Raw genomic sequence first — 18,926 nt, forward strand, 5'->3', positions numbered from 1 at the left:
GCTCGGTCACTCCACTGTCTGACTCGGCTCCCAGATCTATCTTGATCTATCATCATCCTTAACTTTTTAAAAAGGATTTATTTGTTTGTATATTTATTTATTTATTTATTTATTTATTTTGAAAGGCAGAGTTTCCAAAGAGAGATGGGGGAGAGGCAGAGATCTTTCATATGCTATTTCACTCCTAAAAAGGATGTAATTGTTGGAGTTGGACTGCTCCCAGGCCAGGAGCTTCTTGAGCATAGTTACAGGGACCCAAGGACTTAGGCCATCTTCTGTTGCTTTCCCAGAGACATTATCTCACAACTGGATCAGAGTTGGAGCCACCATGACTGGAACTGCTTCTGTGTATATGAAGCACATGGGCTGCTGGTGCCATGGACAGCAGCTTTATACAGTATACCGCAATGCTGACTCATCTTTAACATTTTTTTAGTAATTTTTAGAAAAGATTTACTTAGTTACTGATTTTTATTTGAGAGAGTTATAAAGAAAGAAGGACAAGACAAATTTTCCCTCAGTTGGTTCACTCCCCAGATGGCTACAATAGCTGGGGCTGAGGCTGGGGCTGAGCCAGACTGAAGCCAGGAGCCTAAAGCTTCTTCTGGGTCTTTCACATGGGCACAGGCGCCCCAGGAATTGGGCCATCAGCTGCTGCTTTTTCAGGAGCACTGGCAGGGAGCTGGATCAGAAGCGTCACAACCAGGACTCAAACCAGTGCCCATATGGAAGCTGCTGTTCAGGCAATGGCAGTGCTCCCCAGTCCTCCCCAGCATTAAGAACACTTTCCCACAAAGGGAACCTTTTGGGGGCATTGGACTTTTGGAGCAGAAGCCATTAGAGGGTATCATAATTGCTCAAGAAAAGCACTTCCCTGGGCTTGCGAGGGAATCCACCCATCCACAGCTCATACAGAAAACTGTGATCCTTGTTTCCCCTAAATTGGCTGAGGCACCTTGTGTTGTCACCGCAATGACTGACATTGCCTGGGCCCTTCATCAGCCCGAGGTGGCTGGCTGTAGTGCAGTGTCACGGTGAGTTGGGGGAATGAGTCAGCCATGGTGACAGCTTGTGAACCCTTCCAGATCTGCACTTGGTGTCAGTTGCTAATCAGAGCGTGTGCCTCAGGGACAGTGTGCCTCCATGGCATCAAGCCAAACAGCTTACCCTCTGAGGTAGCCATTACAAGAGTCTATAATTGAAACATCTGGGAAACCTCTCCTGTAGATCAGTGGTTGGTCCAGAACCATCTGTGACCTCCCAGGCAGGGAGAATTCAGCGAGAAGCAGTAGCTTATGTGTTTTTCCATCTTTCCATTGGCCACTGGTCCCATTGTCTTGACCAATCTGCCTTTCTTGTGGCAGGGAACACCATATTCTGCTGGAAACACCCAGAACTACTGGTGTTTTAGCAAGTCCTTAAGAAGATGAAGAAACTCCATTTAAAAAGCTTTTTCTGGTTTTTTGTTGTTGTTGTTTGTTTTTGCTTTTTTAATTTAAAACCTGCCCAAGCCATGGAAAGCATGGACTTTTGCTTCCTTGATATTCAAAAAAGGAAGATTCTTTTCATTGCGGAAAAAAAAAAAAAAAGAATTAATGAGTGTTTGTATAATTAGTCAATTAAACATACTTCATAACCCGCTCTTCCGGTCTGTTTGCTTCATGCCACACCTGCTGCCTCCTAAACATACACCCAGTTCTTTGTCTCATATTTCCAGCTTCTCTGGCCATCAGAATCCTGCCCAGCTCTCTGGCCCTCTGAAATCCTAGCGCTCCAGTATCCCCCAACTTTCCCCACCTTATGTCTATTTTGCTGTCTCCTAACAACAGGATATAAACAATAATAGGGCACGAGAGTGCCTCTCTTCACCACACCTGTATTTTAAGAGGCCTAAGGACAGATGCCGTGTTAAAACTCTCATGGCTACCCATTTGACATGCAGCTGGTACACACTGATTATTTTGGTAGGGATGTAAGATTAAAGTGTCAGACTAGGTAATTCAGAGAAGTGATAAAGAAGTTCAGAGGAAGATGTTATTACAGCACTTTGGATAAGAAAGAATTGCATGATTCTGAAAGAGTACTTTAGCTCTGAGTGGGTGAGGCCAGAGAATGAAAGGGCCAGAGTCTGGCCCCAGCATAAGCTGGTGATGTCAAACATTTAAGCCAGGGCTTCTGGCTGAAAACCATCTTGCACTTCCAGACCAGCACTGATCACCCATATTCACGTGTACTTTTGTCCTATGGGCCCACCAGTAAGGAGACAGTCAGGGCCTTGCGGCCACTGCCACACGTCCTCATTGTCACTGCTCTGCCTTGACCTCACAGCCACTCTGCTGCTGTCCTCCCAGTTCCATGGATCTGCATGTGGCTGAACCTTGACCACCTTGCTTGTACTTTCCAAAGATGAACTTGGTACTATATTTGCATAGCATTTGGACCTGCCACCCCATCTGCCCTTTGATCTTATTTGCTAATGAACTTCATAATTGCTTCCTCTGCCCATTCCCTGCCATAACCTGGGATGTCAGACCCTAACTAGACCAGCACGTCCCAGTTCTGTAGGGGAGGAAGAAGAGGTCACATCATGTAGACTTCCAAATCTTAGGAGGAGTTTGGATATCATCCGTTTGGGTCCTAGTGGTGATATGAAAGAAGGATGCAAGTCTTTTAGGGTAAAATCAGTGGGATTGGTAATTAATCGGATGGCCTTGGGCATGGAAGAGAAAGGCTGAGTCACAGATAATGTCAGGGTTATCAACAAGTTGAGATAAGAATGCAATCATTGAAAGAAATAGAAAAGCCAAAGGAGGAGGCTGCTTTTTCTGGGAAAGTATAGTTTGAGTTTGGTCTGTGGGATATATACATGGGCAGGTGCAACAGAACCTAGGTGTGAGCTCAAGGCCAAACATCGGATTTGAGATCTGCTAGAGGAAGGGGAAGCTTGAAGGTGTAAGGGAGTAACAGACAATGAGGACAGGTAGACAGGGCAGATTGTGGTTTGACAGAGTGGAAAATCCCACCTTTGAACCAGAAATAGGGGCTGGGGAAGGTTGGAGAGAACAAGGGGCCCCTAGTGCTATGAGAGTCAGCAAAAATCAGAAGACAGCGAGTACCTTCAATCTCAGTAACAAAGAATGAGGGATTTTTGAGGCTGTGTTTTCAAGTTGTAAAGTACAGTCAGTTAATAAAAATTGAGAAGTAACTTGGTTGGGGAGTGGTTAACCTAGCCATTTAACCACTGGTTAGGAGGTGGTGTCCCAGATCAGAATCCCTTGGTTCAGTGCCCACATGTGACTCCTGAATCCAGCTTCCTGCCAGTGCAGAAATGGGATGCTGCCGGTGGGAGGCAATTAATACCTCAGGTGGTTGGGTTTCTGACACCCCTGTGGGAGGCCTAGATAGGGTATTGTCTCTCTCTTCTCTGAGTGTTTGTATATCTCTGTGTCTTTTTTCTTTCTTTCTCTTCTCCCCTCAGATTTTTCTATACTTTTTTTCCCCTTCTTCTATTTTATTTGAAATGTTATGGTACAATTCCATAGGCTCCTGGGATTTTCCTTACCCTCTCCCCAAATTTCCTTCCCCCCACTGAAATTTCCCCATGGTATTACAACAGTATAATCCTTCATAAGCAGTCGTAAGTCCATCATTCTATTTAAGTGCATCCTGACATTGTAGGTACAGACAGTAGCATTCTATTGTAAAGTTATATCCAACAGTTTCATTTAAAAACAGAAGTGAAAAGCCATTAACTAGGGAAAGATTTGAGAAAAAAGTAGGAATCTGAGAAAACCAAATTGGATGATGGTGTCCCCCCAAGAGTGAGACGATTAGTGCAGAGGTTAAAATTAGCCAGGGATTTCTGTGGTCTAGCAGTTAAAGCCAGTGTCCGCAGTGCTGGCATGCCATATGGGCACCGGTTAATGTCCAGCTATTCCACTTCCAATCCAACTCCTTGCTAATGACCTGGATAAAGCAGCATAAGGTGGCCTTAGTGCTTGGGCCCCTGCCACCCATGTGGAAGACCCAGAAGAAGCTCCTGGCTCCTGGCTTCTGCCTGACCCAGTGCCGGCCATTGTAACCATCTGGGAAGTAAACTTCTCTGTCTCCTCTTTCCCTCTCCTGCACTATAACTCTGATTTTTTTTTTTTTCAAAATAAAGAAGTAATTAGAAAGTAAAAAATAAAACTTAGCCAGTGGTGGCACCGGGATCTATCTAGAGCTCCTGGGACTGACACAGCCTGGTGACTTCACCTTGGGGAACACGTATTTCCTCACTTGGGAAACAAAAAAATGATGTGTTTCATGTCCTCATAGGAGGGGGAAGAAACTGTGTGAAATGGTTTGAAGGATATATAGCATGTGTCAGTTTAGTCAGCAAAGCCTCTAAGTTACATTAGTACTGTCAGGCCAGTTGGACAAAGGACAAAGGGCATAATGTACACAAATTTCATGTGAGAATATTTGAATATTAGCAAGACCTCGGTGCACAGGTGAGTAAAGGATTTGCCTAGAAAAGCTCCGCGGGGGAAAGTATGAGTAGTAGACGCCACATTATATTCATCCCTGCTAACAGTGAAACATTTAAAAGCAGACCTTTTTAAAGATTTATTTATTTAGAAAGGCAGAGTTAGAGGGAGATGAGAGAAGAGAGAGAGATCTGCCATCCACCGATTTACTCTGCAAGGCTGTGCGAAGCTGAAGGAGGCAACCAGGAGCTTCTTCCTGGTCTCTTATATGAATGCAGGGGCCCAAACACTTGAGCCATCCTCTGCTGTTGTCCCAGTCTGCAGGAAGCTGGATGGGGAGTAGAGCAGCTGGGACACCAACTGGCACCCAGATGGGGTGCCAACATGGCAGACGATGGCTCTACACACCGTGCCACAATGCGGGCCCTAAAAGGAAGTTTTACTTGACACTCAAAGGAATATCTGACAATATAAGCACCACAATATTCAATTTAACCCTGTGTTAGTCAAGGTAGGCTACATATGCTGGGGTAACTGATTACTCCCGCATGTCCCAGCATCTCAAAACCTCAACAACAGATTTCTTGTTCTTGCTTCAGTCCACAGGAGCACTCTGCTGATTGTAGTCCCCCTAGGGCCTCTGACAAGGATGTCAGCTCCGAATGTGACTTCGTGATCACCAGCAAGGTGGAAAGGACTGGGACACCTCACAGCCTGGCTCTAAAAGGCTGCCATCCCAAAGCGGTGCCAGTCCTTTTCTGTTCCACTGGCAACATATAATAGGGCTCATGGCAATGCCTCCCTTCAGAAACGCACTGACCTGTGTGTCCAGAAGTTGGGAGAACAATGACAGCCACAGATGGCTCCCGTTGGTTGAACCTCCCTCAGTCTGTCCCTCAGTCTTCCTGTCTTCAGGACATGGTTGGTTTTGGCTGAAAATGACACAGTAGCTTCACCTCTCCCTCTGTCTTCTAATCCATCCTATAAGCCATCAAGTTAGATTTCTAAAACACAAATCTGATCACAGCATTCTCATGACGTAAAGCACAGTGGTTCCTCACTGCCTCTGGGACACAGTCCAGCCTCGGCCCCTAAGCCTTACTTCCCGCACAGCACGTTACCTGTTTGCTGCTGCCTGAGCAAGAACACACATACCCACCTTCAAGGAAGCCTCACTGGGCACAATCTTCTCCACTCAGAGCCAGTGGTTCTCTGTGCTGTCTTAAAGCAGCTAGGAATTCTGCAATAAAATTTATGTTCATTTGCATTAAAAGTATTTGTTACTCTTTTCAAAATTGTGAAGTAACTTAGTAATTCACAGCTACAAAAATAGCACATACTTTTTTTAGTACTTGCTGTCCACTGGCTATTGAGTTTAGTGATTCCGCAGCAGCATTTTCTGTTTTTTTAAGATTTTATTTAAATCTGTTGGAAAGGCAGATCTATAAAGAGAACGAGAGACAGAAAGATCTTCGATCCGCTGCTAGTTGCAAATGCCATAGCTGAGCCAATCCAAAGCCAGGGCCTATGAGCTTCTTGCGGGAAGTCTCAGGGATGTTGGAGTGACCTTTGACCCTGACCTCTCTAAGATCATGATCACTGTTCTTGTCCGTTTCCATGTGCCATCACTGCCCAGTAAAGTGTCCAACATGTTGTAGGTGTCTAATAAATGTTTGTTAAATGAAGGTAAAAAATTAAAAGTAAAGATGTAAAAATACTGATCCCACAACCGCAAGTTTAGCTCAAAGAAACAATTTTTCAAAGATAAAAGCTAAAAGTCATGATTAAAAAAATGGCAGGTTGAATATACATTTTCACTCCTTCCTGAATCTTTACTAAAATAATAACAAAGGATGAAAAGGTACAAGCTATTTTTTTAAAGTTATTTATTTTTATTGGAAAGGTAGCCTTCACAGAGAGAAGGAGAGACAGAGAGAAACATCTTCCATCTGCTGGTTCACTCCCCTTATAGCCACACTGGGCAGAGCTAAGCTGATCTGAAGCCATGAGCCAGGAACCTGAGTCTCCACCAGATCTCCCATGCGGGTGCAGGGCCTCAAGGCTGTGGGCCATCCTCCATGCTTTCCCAGGCCACAAGCAGGGAGCTGGATGGGAAGTAGAGCAGCCAGCACATAAATCAGTACCCACATGGGATCCTAGCATGTAGAAATGGAGGGTTAGCCAATTGAGCCATGGCGCCAGTCCTGCCAAAAAGGCACCAATTACTTTTTATTTAAGATTTATTTTTATTTTTATTGGAAAGGCGGATATACAGAGAGGAGAGACAGAGAAGAAGATCAAAGGCACCAATTATTAAAAAGGTCAAGAATGAGATGTAAACTAATGAGTGAAAGACAGATGGGAAAGTGGAAGCTGACAAGGCCGGAGAAAGGCAAAACTCAGTTCTGCAGTAGGGAAGTCCCGCCAAAATCAGGCTGAGAAATTAGAAGCAATGAATACCTTTCAGGATGGGGGTTGAGTACGTCTGCAAACATGAGGATCGGTGGAAGTTCCCCAGTCTCCTCCCCTCTCCTGGGTGACTGCTCTGCCTGACCTTGGCGGAGACTGCTGTTTAAGGTTGGGGATTTGAGGAGTTGGGCAATGGAGACCAAGGCCACAGGGATAACATTTGAAAGATCCCTCCCATGACCAGACTCCCCTGGGAAATGGGATAATTTCCCCTGTAAGGAAACTGACCAACTGAGAGGAAAGTCCCAGAGACACTGCCCATTAGGGGTCCTCTGACAGGGTGGCTAGGAGCCCCTAGATTGACAGACCCTGCTGCGTGTACAGACAAGACTGCACTGCATCCTGTTTTTAGCTTCTCTACCTGCAGATGCCCCAGGAGCTAAGGAGAACCTTGAACATGAGAGGCCAAGACAGCAGAAGAGAGGAAGTACACAAAACAGGATGAAATGAACTTAAGAAGATCTGCGATGTTTGTCTTCTTGGATAAGATCTGTATCCAGGACTCTGCACTTGGGACATTCAGAGAAAAGGGAAGAGCTTTGGAGTAGGAATAGTGATTAACTGAGGGACTAGAAGATGAAATTGAGCCTCTCTTCCACAGAACATAAGAAAAAGACAGAGATGGTGAGTGGAATGTGGAAGAGAAAATTAGAAGTTCAGTCCACGAAATCCAACATCCAAATAATAAAGGAAGAGCCTAGAGAGAGTGGAGGGGAGGAGGTCATCAAAGCGCTGTCCTGGGCCACAAGAGTCAGCATTCCAGGTGGAAGTTAACCCAGGGGATGAAGACCCAAGGAAGACCAATAATAAAATGAGATGAGGATCAGGTGTGGAAGCCTAAATAAAGAAGCAAGCAAGGGAGAGAGCATCGTGAGCACGAGCCGGCAGGAGCAGGTGTCGGGGAGGAAGCCCTCGTAGGCAGGGCAGACACAGGCAGTCGCTCCCCAGCGAGTGTCCAGGGAAAGCACGCCTGGTGTCAGCCTAGGGCCGCATCTACAGAGACACATAGACCCTGTAGAGTTTAGAGATAAATCGGGCATCAGCAAGTAGAACACTTAGCAAGCGAGGGCATTGCTTCCAGGTTTCAGAAGCACCAAACCCTACGGATGCTCAAGCCTCTTATGAAATGGCATAGTTGCTGCATGTCACTTCTGCAGTCCTGTAGGCTTTATTTTCAAATTTATTTTATTTGAAAGGCAGAGAGACAGAAAAGATGGTTCTCATCTGCTTGCTCCCTCCCCAGATGCTCACAGCTGGCCTGGAGCCAAAGCTGGGAATGAAATCCAGGTCTGCCATGTGGTGGCACGAACACATCTACATGGGTCATTCATCGCCTGCCGCTTCCTGGGGTCTACACGGTCAGAAAGCTGCAGTTAAGAGCAGGAGCCGGAATCAAACCCAGCTATTCCCATAGAGGATGTGGACATCTTAACCAATAAGCACAGTGCCCATTCCTCTCCTGTATACCTTAAATCATCTCCAGACTACTTAGAACACCTGACACTATACATGTCATGTGAATGGCTGTTATATTATTTAGGGCATAATTGTAACAGAAAATCTGTTCAATATAGACAGTTGAATATACAGATGAAATAGCCATGGATACAGAGGACTGACCATAATACTTGATTTTAGTTGTGACAAATCTGTTTATAAATATAATTTTATAAATATTGAATATAAATTTAAGCAAAAATCTTGCTGAAACAGTGTTGGAAAGAGTGAGAAAGGAGAAAGCACATATTTTAGGGAAGAGGTAAGAGTTAGCTGGGCCCAGCGCTACAGCCTAGTGGCTAAAATCCTCACCTTGAATACGCCGGCATCCCATATGGGTGCCGGTTCTAATCCCAGCAGCCTCGCTTCCCATCCACTGCTTGTGGCCTGGGAAAGCAGTAGGGGACAGCCCAAAGCTTTGGAACCCTGAACCTACGTGGGAGACCCAGAAGAAGCTCCTGGCTCCTGGCTTTGGATTGGCTCAGCTCCAACCATTGAGGCCACTTGGGGAGTGAATCATCGGACGGAAGATCTTCCTCTCTGTCTCTCCTCTCTGTATATCTGCCTTTCAATTAAAAAATAAAAGAAAAAAGAAAAAGAGTTAGCACTGTCTGTGGTGGGAAGTTGAATAGATGATGTTGAAGGGCCAGTGGGATGAGTGTGCCGTTTCCAGGAAGGCTGCCACAGGAATAGACGGGACAACTAAGGGAGTTGGAAAAAGCCTGTCTCTCAGAAACAGGGATCAGAAGCAGAGAAGGATGAAGCCTTTTGTTTGACTTTTTAAGTTGAAAACAAAGTGAATTTATGCTACCAATATAGTTAATACCGTGATAAACAGTGAGAACAGAGACTCCCCATGTTGGAGCCCACAACAGTGTGATGCCGGGTAAAGAATGTGGGCCATAGGGTCAGACAAACAGGGCGTTTGAGCACAGTATCTAGTAGCCCTCTGTCTCACTTTGCTGGTCTGTAGGGGACGGGAGCTTCCCTATGGAAAGAGTTGCCCTAAAGGGTAAGTTAACTCATGTAACTTGTCCATAGAAGGCATTGGCTAAAGTTGGCTCCTTTAACTAGTTGGCTAGTAAACAGATTCGTATGCAGACACCCATAGTTTAATAATTATTTGTGAAAATAAAGGATAAGCTAAAAAAAAAAAGCAAAAAGTAAAGTCATATCTGTGTATCATTATTGTAACTGTAAATACTGTTTTAGAATAGATACAGGTTAAAAGGAGCCCCCCCAAAAAAAGTTTTGTGAAAATGGAAAAGATATATGAAGGTTTTTGAAATCTTTATCTCTTGTAGCTGCTTCAAATTTATATGTATTCCAGAGAACTCTGAATATGCTTTTCACACTTGCGAAAAACACTTGTACTTCATTCTTGATGCTAAGCGGTGACATCAGCCATTGGCCTTGATGTTTGTCTTTGTTTGTACAGAGCGACAAGCTTTGTTTTGAAGCGTTCTTTCCCGTGGGCAGTCATGAAATCTAGGGCCTCAGCTGCTCTGACTTTTGCCAAGATCGGATTATTAACCATTTGAGGAAATGCTTTTCAGTGTTCACATGCCATAGGAAAAGGCTGCCCTTGCACCCGCCATCCACCGTGGCTTCTGTCCACTGCTCGGGGCTGCCTTCCTCTCGTTGGCAGTTCCAGGGCAGCTGCATCGCTCCCTTCCACTGACATTTCCCACTGGTTCTCTCATCAGCCAGGGAAGTCTATGACTTTGTCCTTTCCTTCAGTGTGGCCTTGGCTGTCAGGAGGATCTTACATCCATCCTTTCATCTCTTCTTGTGTAACATCATGTGAGTATGGAAAGAACTTGCTCTATTTATGCCATGGTTGTTCGGTGTTCCGTAACCCCGGAGAATCTGTTTAATCAGTCTTCATTAGGCCTCATTTATTTGTAATCTTTTGCTTTCATAAGACCACAATGCATCATTTTGTACGTACATTGGGAAGCACATTGTCGGTTCTAGAAAGTGGAATTGCTAAGTCAGAGATGTGCATGGAACATTTGTTAGCTGTTGCCCTCACACCTACTTCTCTCCCACGTCTCTAGCCCTGTAGACAGGGCTGTTTGCCTACAATTTTGTCAACGTAAAAAAAATTCTCCTACCTTTTGATATTTGCCAACCCATTAGGCCAAACATATTTGTTCCCTGTGATTTTAATTGTAATTTCTTTGATGGAAGAAGCTGCACTTCTTTTTATGCATGTAAGAACCCATTTTATTTCCTTTTCTGTTAGCCATCTATTTAGGTAGCCTCTGGTTATTTTCTTGTGATCTGTGATCTTTTTTTCTTGGTGACTTAAAAAAGCTCTTTATGTACTCAGGAAATTAGCCCTTTGTTTTATGAATTGCAAATATTTGTTCTCAGTTTGTCTTTTCTCTTTTGAATTTTTCCCACAGTGACATTTGCAGACTTTTCTCAATGTTTACAAAGTCAGATTTTTCACTTGTGTTTTTTGTGGCTTCTGGGATTTCTGTTTTTCCTTAGAAAGGTCTTCTTTACTGCTTGTAGTTTCTTTTCTTTTCTTTTTAAAATTCTGTAATTTCTTCTAGCACTTGTACGGTTTCATCTCTAATTTGAAATATTTGATCCTTCTGGAATTTGTGCTGGTATCAGATCACCTAACATCATTTTCTGAAAGATTTAGTTGTTGGAAAAGAAGAGTGAGAGAAAAAGCGGGAGAGCTTCCATCCTCTGGCCACAGTGGTGACTGGGATGGGCCTGAACCTAGAGCCAAAAGCTGAGGTTCCACTGTCCTCACCAGCACGTCAGTAGGGAGCTGGATCCAGGGCAGAACAGCCGGTACTTAAACCAGCATTCCGATATGGGATGCCAAGGTTGCGTATGTCTAGTGTATACCACAAAAGTATTTTCTTCACTTATTGGAATACCTCATTTTTTGCCTCTGTGTTTCTGGAATGTATTTTAGACATATTTTCAGTTGTTTCTGTTTTGATGATAATCTGAACATATACCATTGGCAGATTGTAAGGTTCATGATATGTGGTATCAACTGCTAACCTTTAGGGGCAACATTTTAATTTTTGTAATCTATTAAAATGTTCTTACAAGGGCATTTCTTATAAATAATCGAAAAGTTTCCATGTAAATATTCCAGTTTGTCCCATTAGAGAATAGTGGTAAATATGATGGGATTTTCCAACACGTAACTTCCCTCCCTTTCCCAGATCTCTGGCACAACTGTGAAGTGCTTCGAGGCTGGGAGGCAACCAACAGTCAGTTCTGAGTTGTACAGAGATCACACCATTGACAGATAGGTGCCAGTCCTCCAGACAGGAGAGAGGTACCAAGCGAGACTAAGTCAAGGTGACCTGTGTGGTCAGTGCAGGCAGTTTTATCAAATCTGTGTTTACTGGGAGCTGTGCACTTAGCACTTTGATAGCCTAGCTCCGGAGTTTCATGACATTCTATAATTAAGCAACTAACATCAGTTGGCTGCTTGCAAGACTGGTTTTCTCTCTGTCTTTAAATTTTAGTAATTTTCACTAGAAAGGCAGATCAGACCCACAGAGAGGAGGAGAGACAAAGACCTTCCATCCATCTGTTGACTCCTCAAATGGCTGCAATGGCTAGAGCTGAGCCAATCCAAAGTCAGGAGCCAGGAAGCTTCTTCCAGGTCTCGCACATGGATGTGGAATGCCAAGACCTTGAGCCATGCTCTACTGCTTTCCCAGGCCACAGGCAGGCAGCTAGATGAAGTGGAACAGCCAGGACATGAACCTGCACCCATATGGGATCCTGGCACTTTCAAGGCAAAGATTTAGTGATTGAGCCATGATGCCAGCCCCAGGATTGGTTTCTAATGGATGGCATGGTAGAGCTCTGAAATTTACTAATAATTGATAACCCTACCTAAGCATATTGTGAAAGTCTGGTCCAGTTTTATGTGAGGAGAGACTGCATGTATATCCATGCGTGGGAGGGTGGTATGGCTGATTCTAACTGCTGTTTTTGGAACTGTATGCATCTGATATGTGAATATAAAAACAAGAGTTTTCTTTGAGCTTAGAGCAAAAAAAGAGTGGCTTTAAAACTCATGGGCCTATTCTGCTTAACGTTTGTGTTTTATGACTTGCACATTGTGACATGGGGGGGGGGTCACAGAAGTGCCTGTTAAGCCCACTGGCCTCTGTCCCATATTTAGAAACAGTTGCAGGCACAGAAGATGACTTCCCTTGTTTCCTCGGGTCACTGTTGGTCATTTCGGGTAGAAATGAAACATCTTTGTGCTGGAATTTTCCTATGCAAAATCGTGCGATTCTGGAATAGAACACCCGGCAACTACGAGGACATAATGTGTGGCAGCTGCGCAGGAGCATTTGCCTCCAGTGGGGAAAATGCTGTGTTCAAAGCATATTTCTGATGAGCCTATTAATGATGTCTGGAGAGCTGAGTGTGCCACTGCCATTTTGAGATAAAAGGCCCAAGCTGTTTGTTCTTGAAGCTAATGATGAAATCTTTTCCCTGTCTCAGTTCACCCCTTCCCACCCCACAGCAGGACGACTGGTGTGGTGTGTGTGTGCAGAGCCCACCTCCACATGTGGACCTCGTGCAAAGAAGAGGCTTGATAGGGGAAAGGGGACACTGTCCTATAGGAAAAGGAAGAGGCCAGTGGGATGGGCTCCCAACAACTTCTGTTCATCTGCTAGCTTCAAGTCAGCCAGATTGAGTGAAGGGGAGAGGCTAGAAACAGAACAGAAGCAGGTCTGTGGTAGGAACATTGCCTAAACCTCAGGGGACCAGCCCTTCGCATCTTTCTCTTCTCACCATGCGCACACACATGCACACAAGGGCAGTTCTCCGGTTTCTGAAACTGCTATAAGACATCACTCCCAGTGTTGGCTTCATTGCTGATTTTCATCGCGATAGCTATCCTGACCCAGCAAAGAGTTAGCAATGCTTCCCCAGTCAGACACCATATCTGTTTTCCAGAAACCCCTCCATCCTCTCTTGCTCTCATCATCATCACTCTCCTGGTTATCATCTTTGGGAAGATACTGACTATGATTTTTTTTTAAGATTTTTTTTATTGGAAAGTCAGATTTACACAGAGGAAGATCTTCTGTATGATGATTCACTCCCCAAGCAGCTGCAACAGCTGGAGCTGAGTGAATCCAAAGCCAGGAGCCAAGAGCTTCTTCCGGGTCTCCCACGCAGATACAGGATACCAAGGCATTGGGCCATACTCAACTGCCCTCCCAGGCCACAAACAGGGAGCTGGGTGGGAAGTGGAGTGGTTAGGAAACAAATCAGCACACAAATGGGATCCCAGCACTTAGAGGTGGAGGATTAGGTATTTAAACCATTGTGTTGGGCCCTAGCACCACATTTGTTAAATTTTATTGAATAAGTATCGCAAGAAGACCTACTTACTGCTGGCTCAGTCCTGACAGTGTCGTTGGTTTCGTCCCCAGTGCTGACAGCATCAGCTAGGTTAGGCATTCTCTATCCATGCTGGTCTCAAAACCTTTCTCCTTCATGAACAAGTATTTTCCCTGAGATGGAGGTTTGTTTTTCTTATCTATAAGCATGCTTTGAGCAGGGTAGAGGGCCTGTTGAGATGGACATTTTCTCTAGAAACTGAAGAAAGCTATGAGAACTCTTCTGCATTTTGTCCCAGTTGCCAAAACGTGAGCTTTGTGAAAGGCCAGGGGAGTCTAAGTGGTGGAGTGTAAGGTGGCAGAGCCAAGATGCAGACTTGAGCAGCCTGTGTGGGGAACAGTCAGGGCCTATAGACTCAGGAGCTGCGCTCGCCAATGGCTCAAGCTGTGCTTGAAGAGCTGCGTTGCTGACCCTCAAGAAGATAGCCACTCATCTAAACTTTTACATAAACTTGAGAATGAGTTCCAGGTGCATATGTAGGCATCCCAGGGGGCCCCGTGTGCCTGACAGAATCCTGCAGAAGGGCCTGGAACAGTAGCCTAGGTTGCTGAAGTCCTTGCCTTACATCTACTGGGATCCCAGATGGGTGCTGGTTCATATCCTGTCTGCTCCATGTCCCATCCAGCTCTCTACTTGTGATCTGGGAAAGCAGTCAAGGAAGATCCAAAGCCTTGAGACCCTGCATCCATGTGGGAGACCTGGAGGAGGTTCCTAGCTCCTGGTTTCAGATGGGCTCAGTTTCAGCCATTGAGGCCACTTGGGGAGTGAACCAGCAGATGGAAGATTTTTCTCTGTCTCTCCTTCTCTGTATAAATCTGAACTTCCACTAAAAATAAATATATTTTAAAAAATCCTGCAGAGACCACTCAGGGCTGGGAGCCTGCTTTCCAGTGCCTTTGCATTTAGCCAAGGGATAAATTAAAGGTGAACTCCTTTTTTTAAACATTGGAATATTTAAGTATTACTTTCATATGCTTCCTGGTACTTAATGAGTTTGCAATGTATTTAACTTACACACATTCAGCTCCATATATCCAGATTCATTCATGCTAATCTTGCTGCTCTCTACTCAGAAAAGCACAAGGCCCAGGTGTGTGAATTGGGAACCAGGCAGCCCAAGGACCTTTGTGCTTCTACTGCAACAATGAGCATCTTATTGTGTCTTGGTACTTAGAGACATGTTGTTGTGTTTTCCACTTTTTGTTATTTCACAACATGGCCTCAAGCTACCAAAGCCATCTGTCGCTTAGCTGCTGCCCATCTCCACAGCTGCCTAGGCTGGGAGAAAGCTGTCCAGGCTCCACTCAGCAAGAGACAGCGTGTTCCTTTCTGAGAGATGTTCTTGATTACACTGAGGGCACAGCATGATTGTATTGAGGGCGTAGCTTGATTACGTTGATAGTTCCACCTTCTAGTGACCAAGACCAAGCCATGGATGAGACATGACCCAACCATGAAAGCAGAATGACCCCAAGAAGAATAGAACTGAAGTTAAAAATTAGTCCTGTCTGATTTCCCTCTGATCCATGTTTATTCATCCTGTGCTTATTGCTGGCCTCTGGCTTGAAGCCCTCATTCACCAACTTCTACAGAAGCAGACACATCAGGAACGACTACCCAGGACCCCCATGTTGCTGAAAATCACCCTGGTGTGGGTAATAGGTTTAGAAATGGCCAACGCCAAAATGCATTGTGCTGTTGTGTAGATTTTTGAAGCTAGAGCCTGGCTGTCAGCTATTTAAGATGTGTTAAGCTACATTTGCATTACTTTTAGAGAACTAACAATTTTTTTTTTAGTGACTAGTAAAATTATGGGAATCTCTGGAATGAAAGCATTTATTTGTTCTCACGTCTGTTCTGTCCATCAGATAAGCCAGGAACACAGCATTGAAGGCCTCAGTTGCAATCTTAATTCTGATGGTAATTACAAATATATGACTGTGCCCATGCCATTTAATCATGGTTTTAGGGTCCCCTCAGTAAAACAAGGGTGGCAGTTCTTGCCAATGTGCCAAACTTGTTATCAGAGACAAATGAGGTCATATACTAAAAGGACTTTGAAAACTCTGAAATGCTATAGCTAAATACTAGTTTTATTTATCATGTTCTGGGTTCGGAAAAAAAGATGAATGAATTCCTGGCACTAGAGCCACAATTAGTATCTTGAACTTCCCTGACTTCCTTAGTTAAGGAGCTCTGTTTACTGGGGAAACTCCCTTGGTGTGTTTTAAGTCACCAAGGGAAAGACTCGTGCTTTCATGCCAGATGATGTCATTTCTTTTTGAAAGATTCCAGTGGCACTTGTCTTGGCATGTATGTCATTCTCATGGCAATTGTTTCTTCCAATCCTTCTTTTCTTTATGAAACTGTGAGGCTTATTGTCTCCATGTTATGGAGGAGAAACAAGACTTCTTGGTTGCTCCCCACAGAGCTCCCCAGCCAACGGCCTGCCCAGCCTTCGCCACTATAGCTACATTTGGGATCAGCTCCCCGGCCCAGTTCCTTACTTGCTGGTTCCTATTTTCTCCCTTGCTGGTCCCAAGTCTCTTGCCTCAGGTTAGGCTGGGAAAGAGGAACATACCGGAAGGAAGCACAAATCGGTTTCCACTCATTTACACTCCTGCTGAGACCAGACTCGGGAGCGGCTAAATCCAAGGGTATTTTGAATACAAATATTTTCATTAGAGTTATGCTGACATCAAAGGTTTCCTTTAAGAAAATATTTTCTGGAACAAATTCTACTGACTATTTAATTCCATGACTTTTTTTTTTTTAAAGTAGAACACATTAATTTTTATCTTCATTAGGTTTTTTTTTAATTTAAATTTTCCTACAAACTTGAAATCGATCAGTGATCAGTTTCTTGTCTGTTACATGTATTATGACCATAACTACAGTCTTTCTCTTTCTCAAGCTCTATGAAAGTAATAAAAGGAAACACTGAGGAATATATTTATAATTGGTTGTTAGAAAAGCTCTTTTTAAAAACATGCTACAAACACAAAGTTTGAATTTTTAAAACTATCAGATTTAACCACAGATATATTATGCAAGATAAAACAAAATTAAAATATGCAGTAGACTGGAATAAAGCATTTATAACATAATAATGGCTTAATGTTAAGAGTAATGAACGTAATACTTAAAAGGAAAAACATGACATGTAATAAAAATAGACAAGAGTGTAAACAGACAATTCACAAAAAAAAAGTACTAATGACAAATAGATGTGTGAGTTGGGGAAATGCAATTCAGACCAGAAACCTTTTTTTTTTAGCTGTGGATTGGCTCATCCTTAAGAAACAAACACAATATGAATCGGGATGCCCATTTTCACCCTTAAGGTGGCCAGAATCTCAGAAGTTGATAGTACCAGTTACTGATGAGGATGAGGAAGACAGGCACACCTATGCATCATTAGGTTTAGTCATGTAAACTAATCCATTTTTTAGAAGGCCTTTTTGCAGGGCCTGTGAAGTTTAAAATGTACATAGCCCCGCTTCCAGCTCCCTGCCTGTGGCCCGGGACAGCAGTCGAGGACAGCCCAAAGCTTTGGGACCCTGCACCCGCGTGGGAGGCCCAGAAGAGGCTCCTGGCTTGGGATCGGCATAGCATCGACCGTTGCGCTCACTTGGGGAGTGAATCATCGGATGGAAGATCTTCCTCTCTGTCTCTCCTCTCTGTATATCCGCCTTTCCAATACAAAAAAAATAATAAAAATAAATCTTTAAAAAAAAAATGTACATAGCTCTCATGCCCAATGCCATTCCCCATCCTCCTGCTTCTAACCTAGTGGTCAGTGTCCAGGGAAAATCTGTCTGGTCTCTTTAAGAGCCAGGCCTGGATCTGCATAACAATTCCTCTACCGCATTCCACCAACCCAACAGGTCACAGGCTAGCCTACATGCACAGGGAGGGGTGTCTAGCTCCTGATGGACAGAGATTTTTTTTCAGACATGTCCCCACTTGGGTAATTGGAATAAATCCCATTGCCCTTTGCACCATTGTAACAGCATCTCAGTGTTTATATATAAATTTAAAATATTCTGTTGTTTGAGTTCATATTTCCTCCCTGACCTCAACCTTGTGACCAGAAACATTTTCTGTTGAATTTTCTATTTTTTTTCTTGAGGATCTGTAGATAATCATATAACCAAAATCATACAATGAAAACAGCAATCAGCACTAAAATTCAGTTTTAAACCCAGATGAATGTATGTTTATGAAGTTAAATTAGAAATAGTGTTTTATCAGTTTTCATCAATGGTATCATCCAAAAATTAAAGAATGTGATAGTTTCCCTATATGCAACTGAAATAATGTTGAGCTGAGAAAGTCCCAGGTAATTCTGAGTCAGTTACTTCCTAAAATATATACACACACACAATTACCCAAGTCTGAGTCTGGGGTTAGGAACCAAATGTCAATAGCTGGATTCACATTATTATGGTACAAATTTTTTTTTAAATCTTTTTGTGTACATTTTTTGAGAGAGGGAGAAAAAGGAGAGATCCTATCTGCTGGTTCACTCTCCAAGTGCCACGATGGCTGGAGCCAGGATCCTGGGACTCAACCCCAGCATGGGTGGCAAGAACTTAGTCACTTGAGCCATCTCTGTTGTCTCCCAGGATCTGCATCAGCAGGAAGCTGGAGTCAGGATTCGAAGGTGGACATTGAGTTCAGACACTCTGATGGGAGATAAGGCATCCCAGCCACTGTACAAACACCCACACCCATATTTTTTAAGATTTTTTTTTAAAGATTTATTTTTATTTTTTTTTATTGGAAAGGTGGATATACAGAGAGGAGAGACAGAGAGGAAGATCTTCCGTCCGATGATTCACTCCCCAAGTGAGCACAACGGGCCGATGCTATGCCGATCCGAAGCCAGGAGACTCTTCCGGGTCTCCCACACGGGTGTAGGGTCCCAAAGCTTTGGGCCGTCCTCAACTGCTTTCCCAGGCCACAGGCAGGGAGCTGGAAGGGAAGCGGGGCTGCCGGGATTAGAACCGGCGCCCATATGGGATCCCGGGTGTGCAAGGCGAGGACTTTTAACCACTTGTGCCACCGCGCCGG

General features: G+C 44.0%; 1 protein-coding gene across 3 annotated transcripts in view; it reads left to right on the plus strand.

Annotated features, from left to right (window-relative positions):
• LOC121149301 (monoacylglycerol lipase ABHD2) overlaps positions 1-18,926 on the plus strand; it is a 99,262-nt gene that overhangs the window by 35,326 nt on the left and 45,010 nt on the right. The window lies entirely within an intron of this gene.

The sequence above is a fragment of the Ochotona curzoniae genome, unplaced genomic scaffold (genome assembly GCF_017591425.1).
Source record: "Ochotona curzoniae isolate NIBS_2020 unplaced genomic scaffold, NIBS_Ocur_1.0 scaffold_4701, whole genome shotgun sequence".
Taxonomy (NCBI): domain Eukaryota; kingdom Metazoa; phylum Chordata; class Mammalia; order Lagomorpha; family Ochotonidae; genus Ochotona; species Ochotona curzoniae.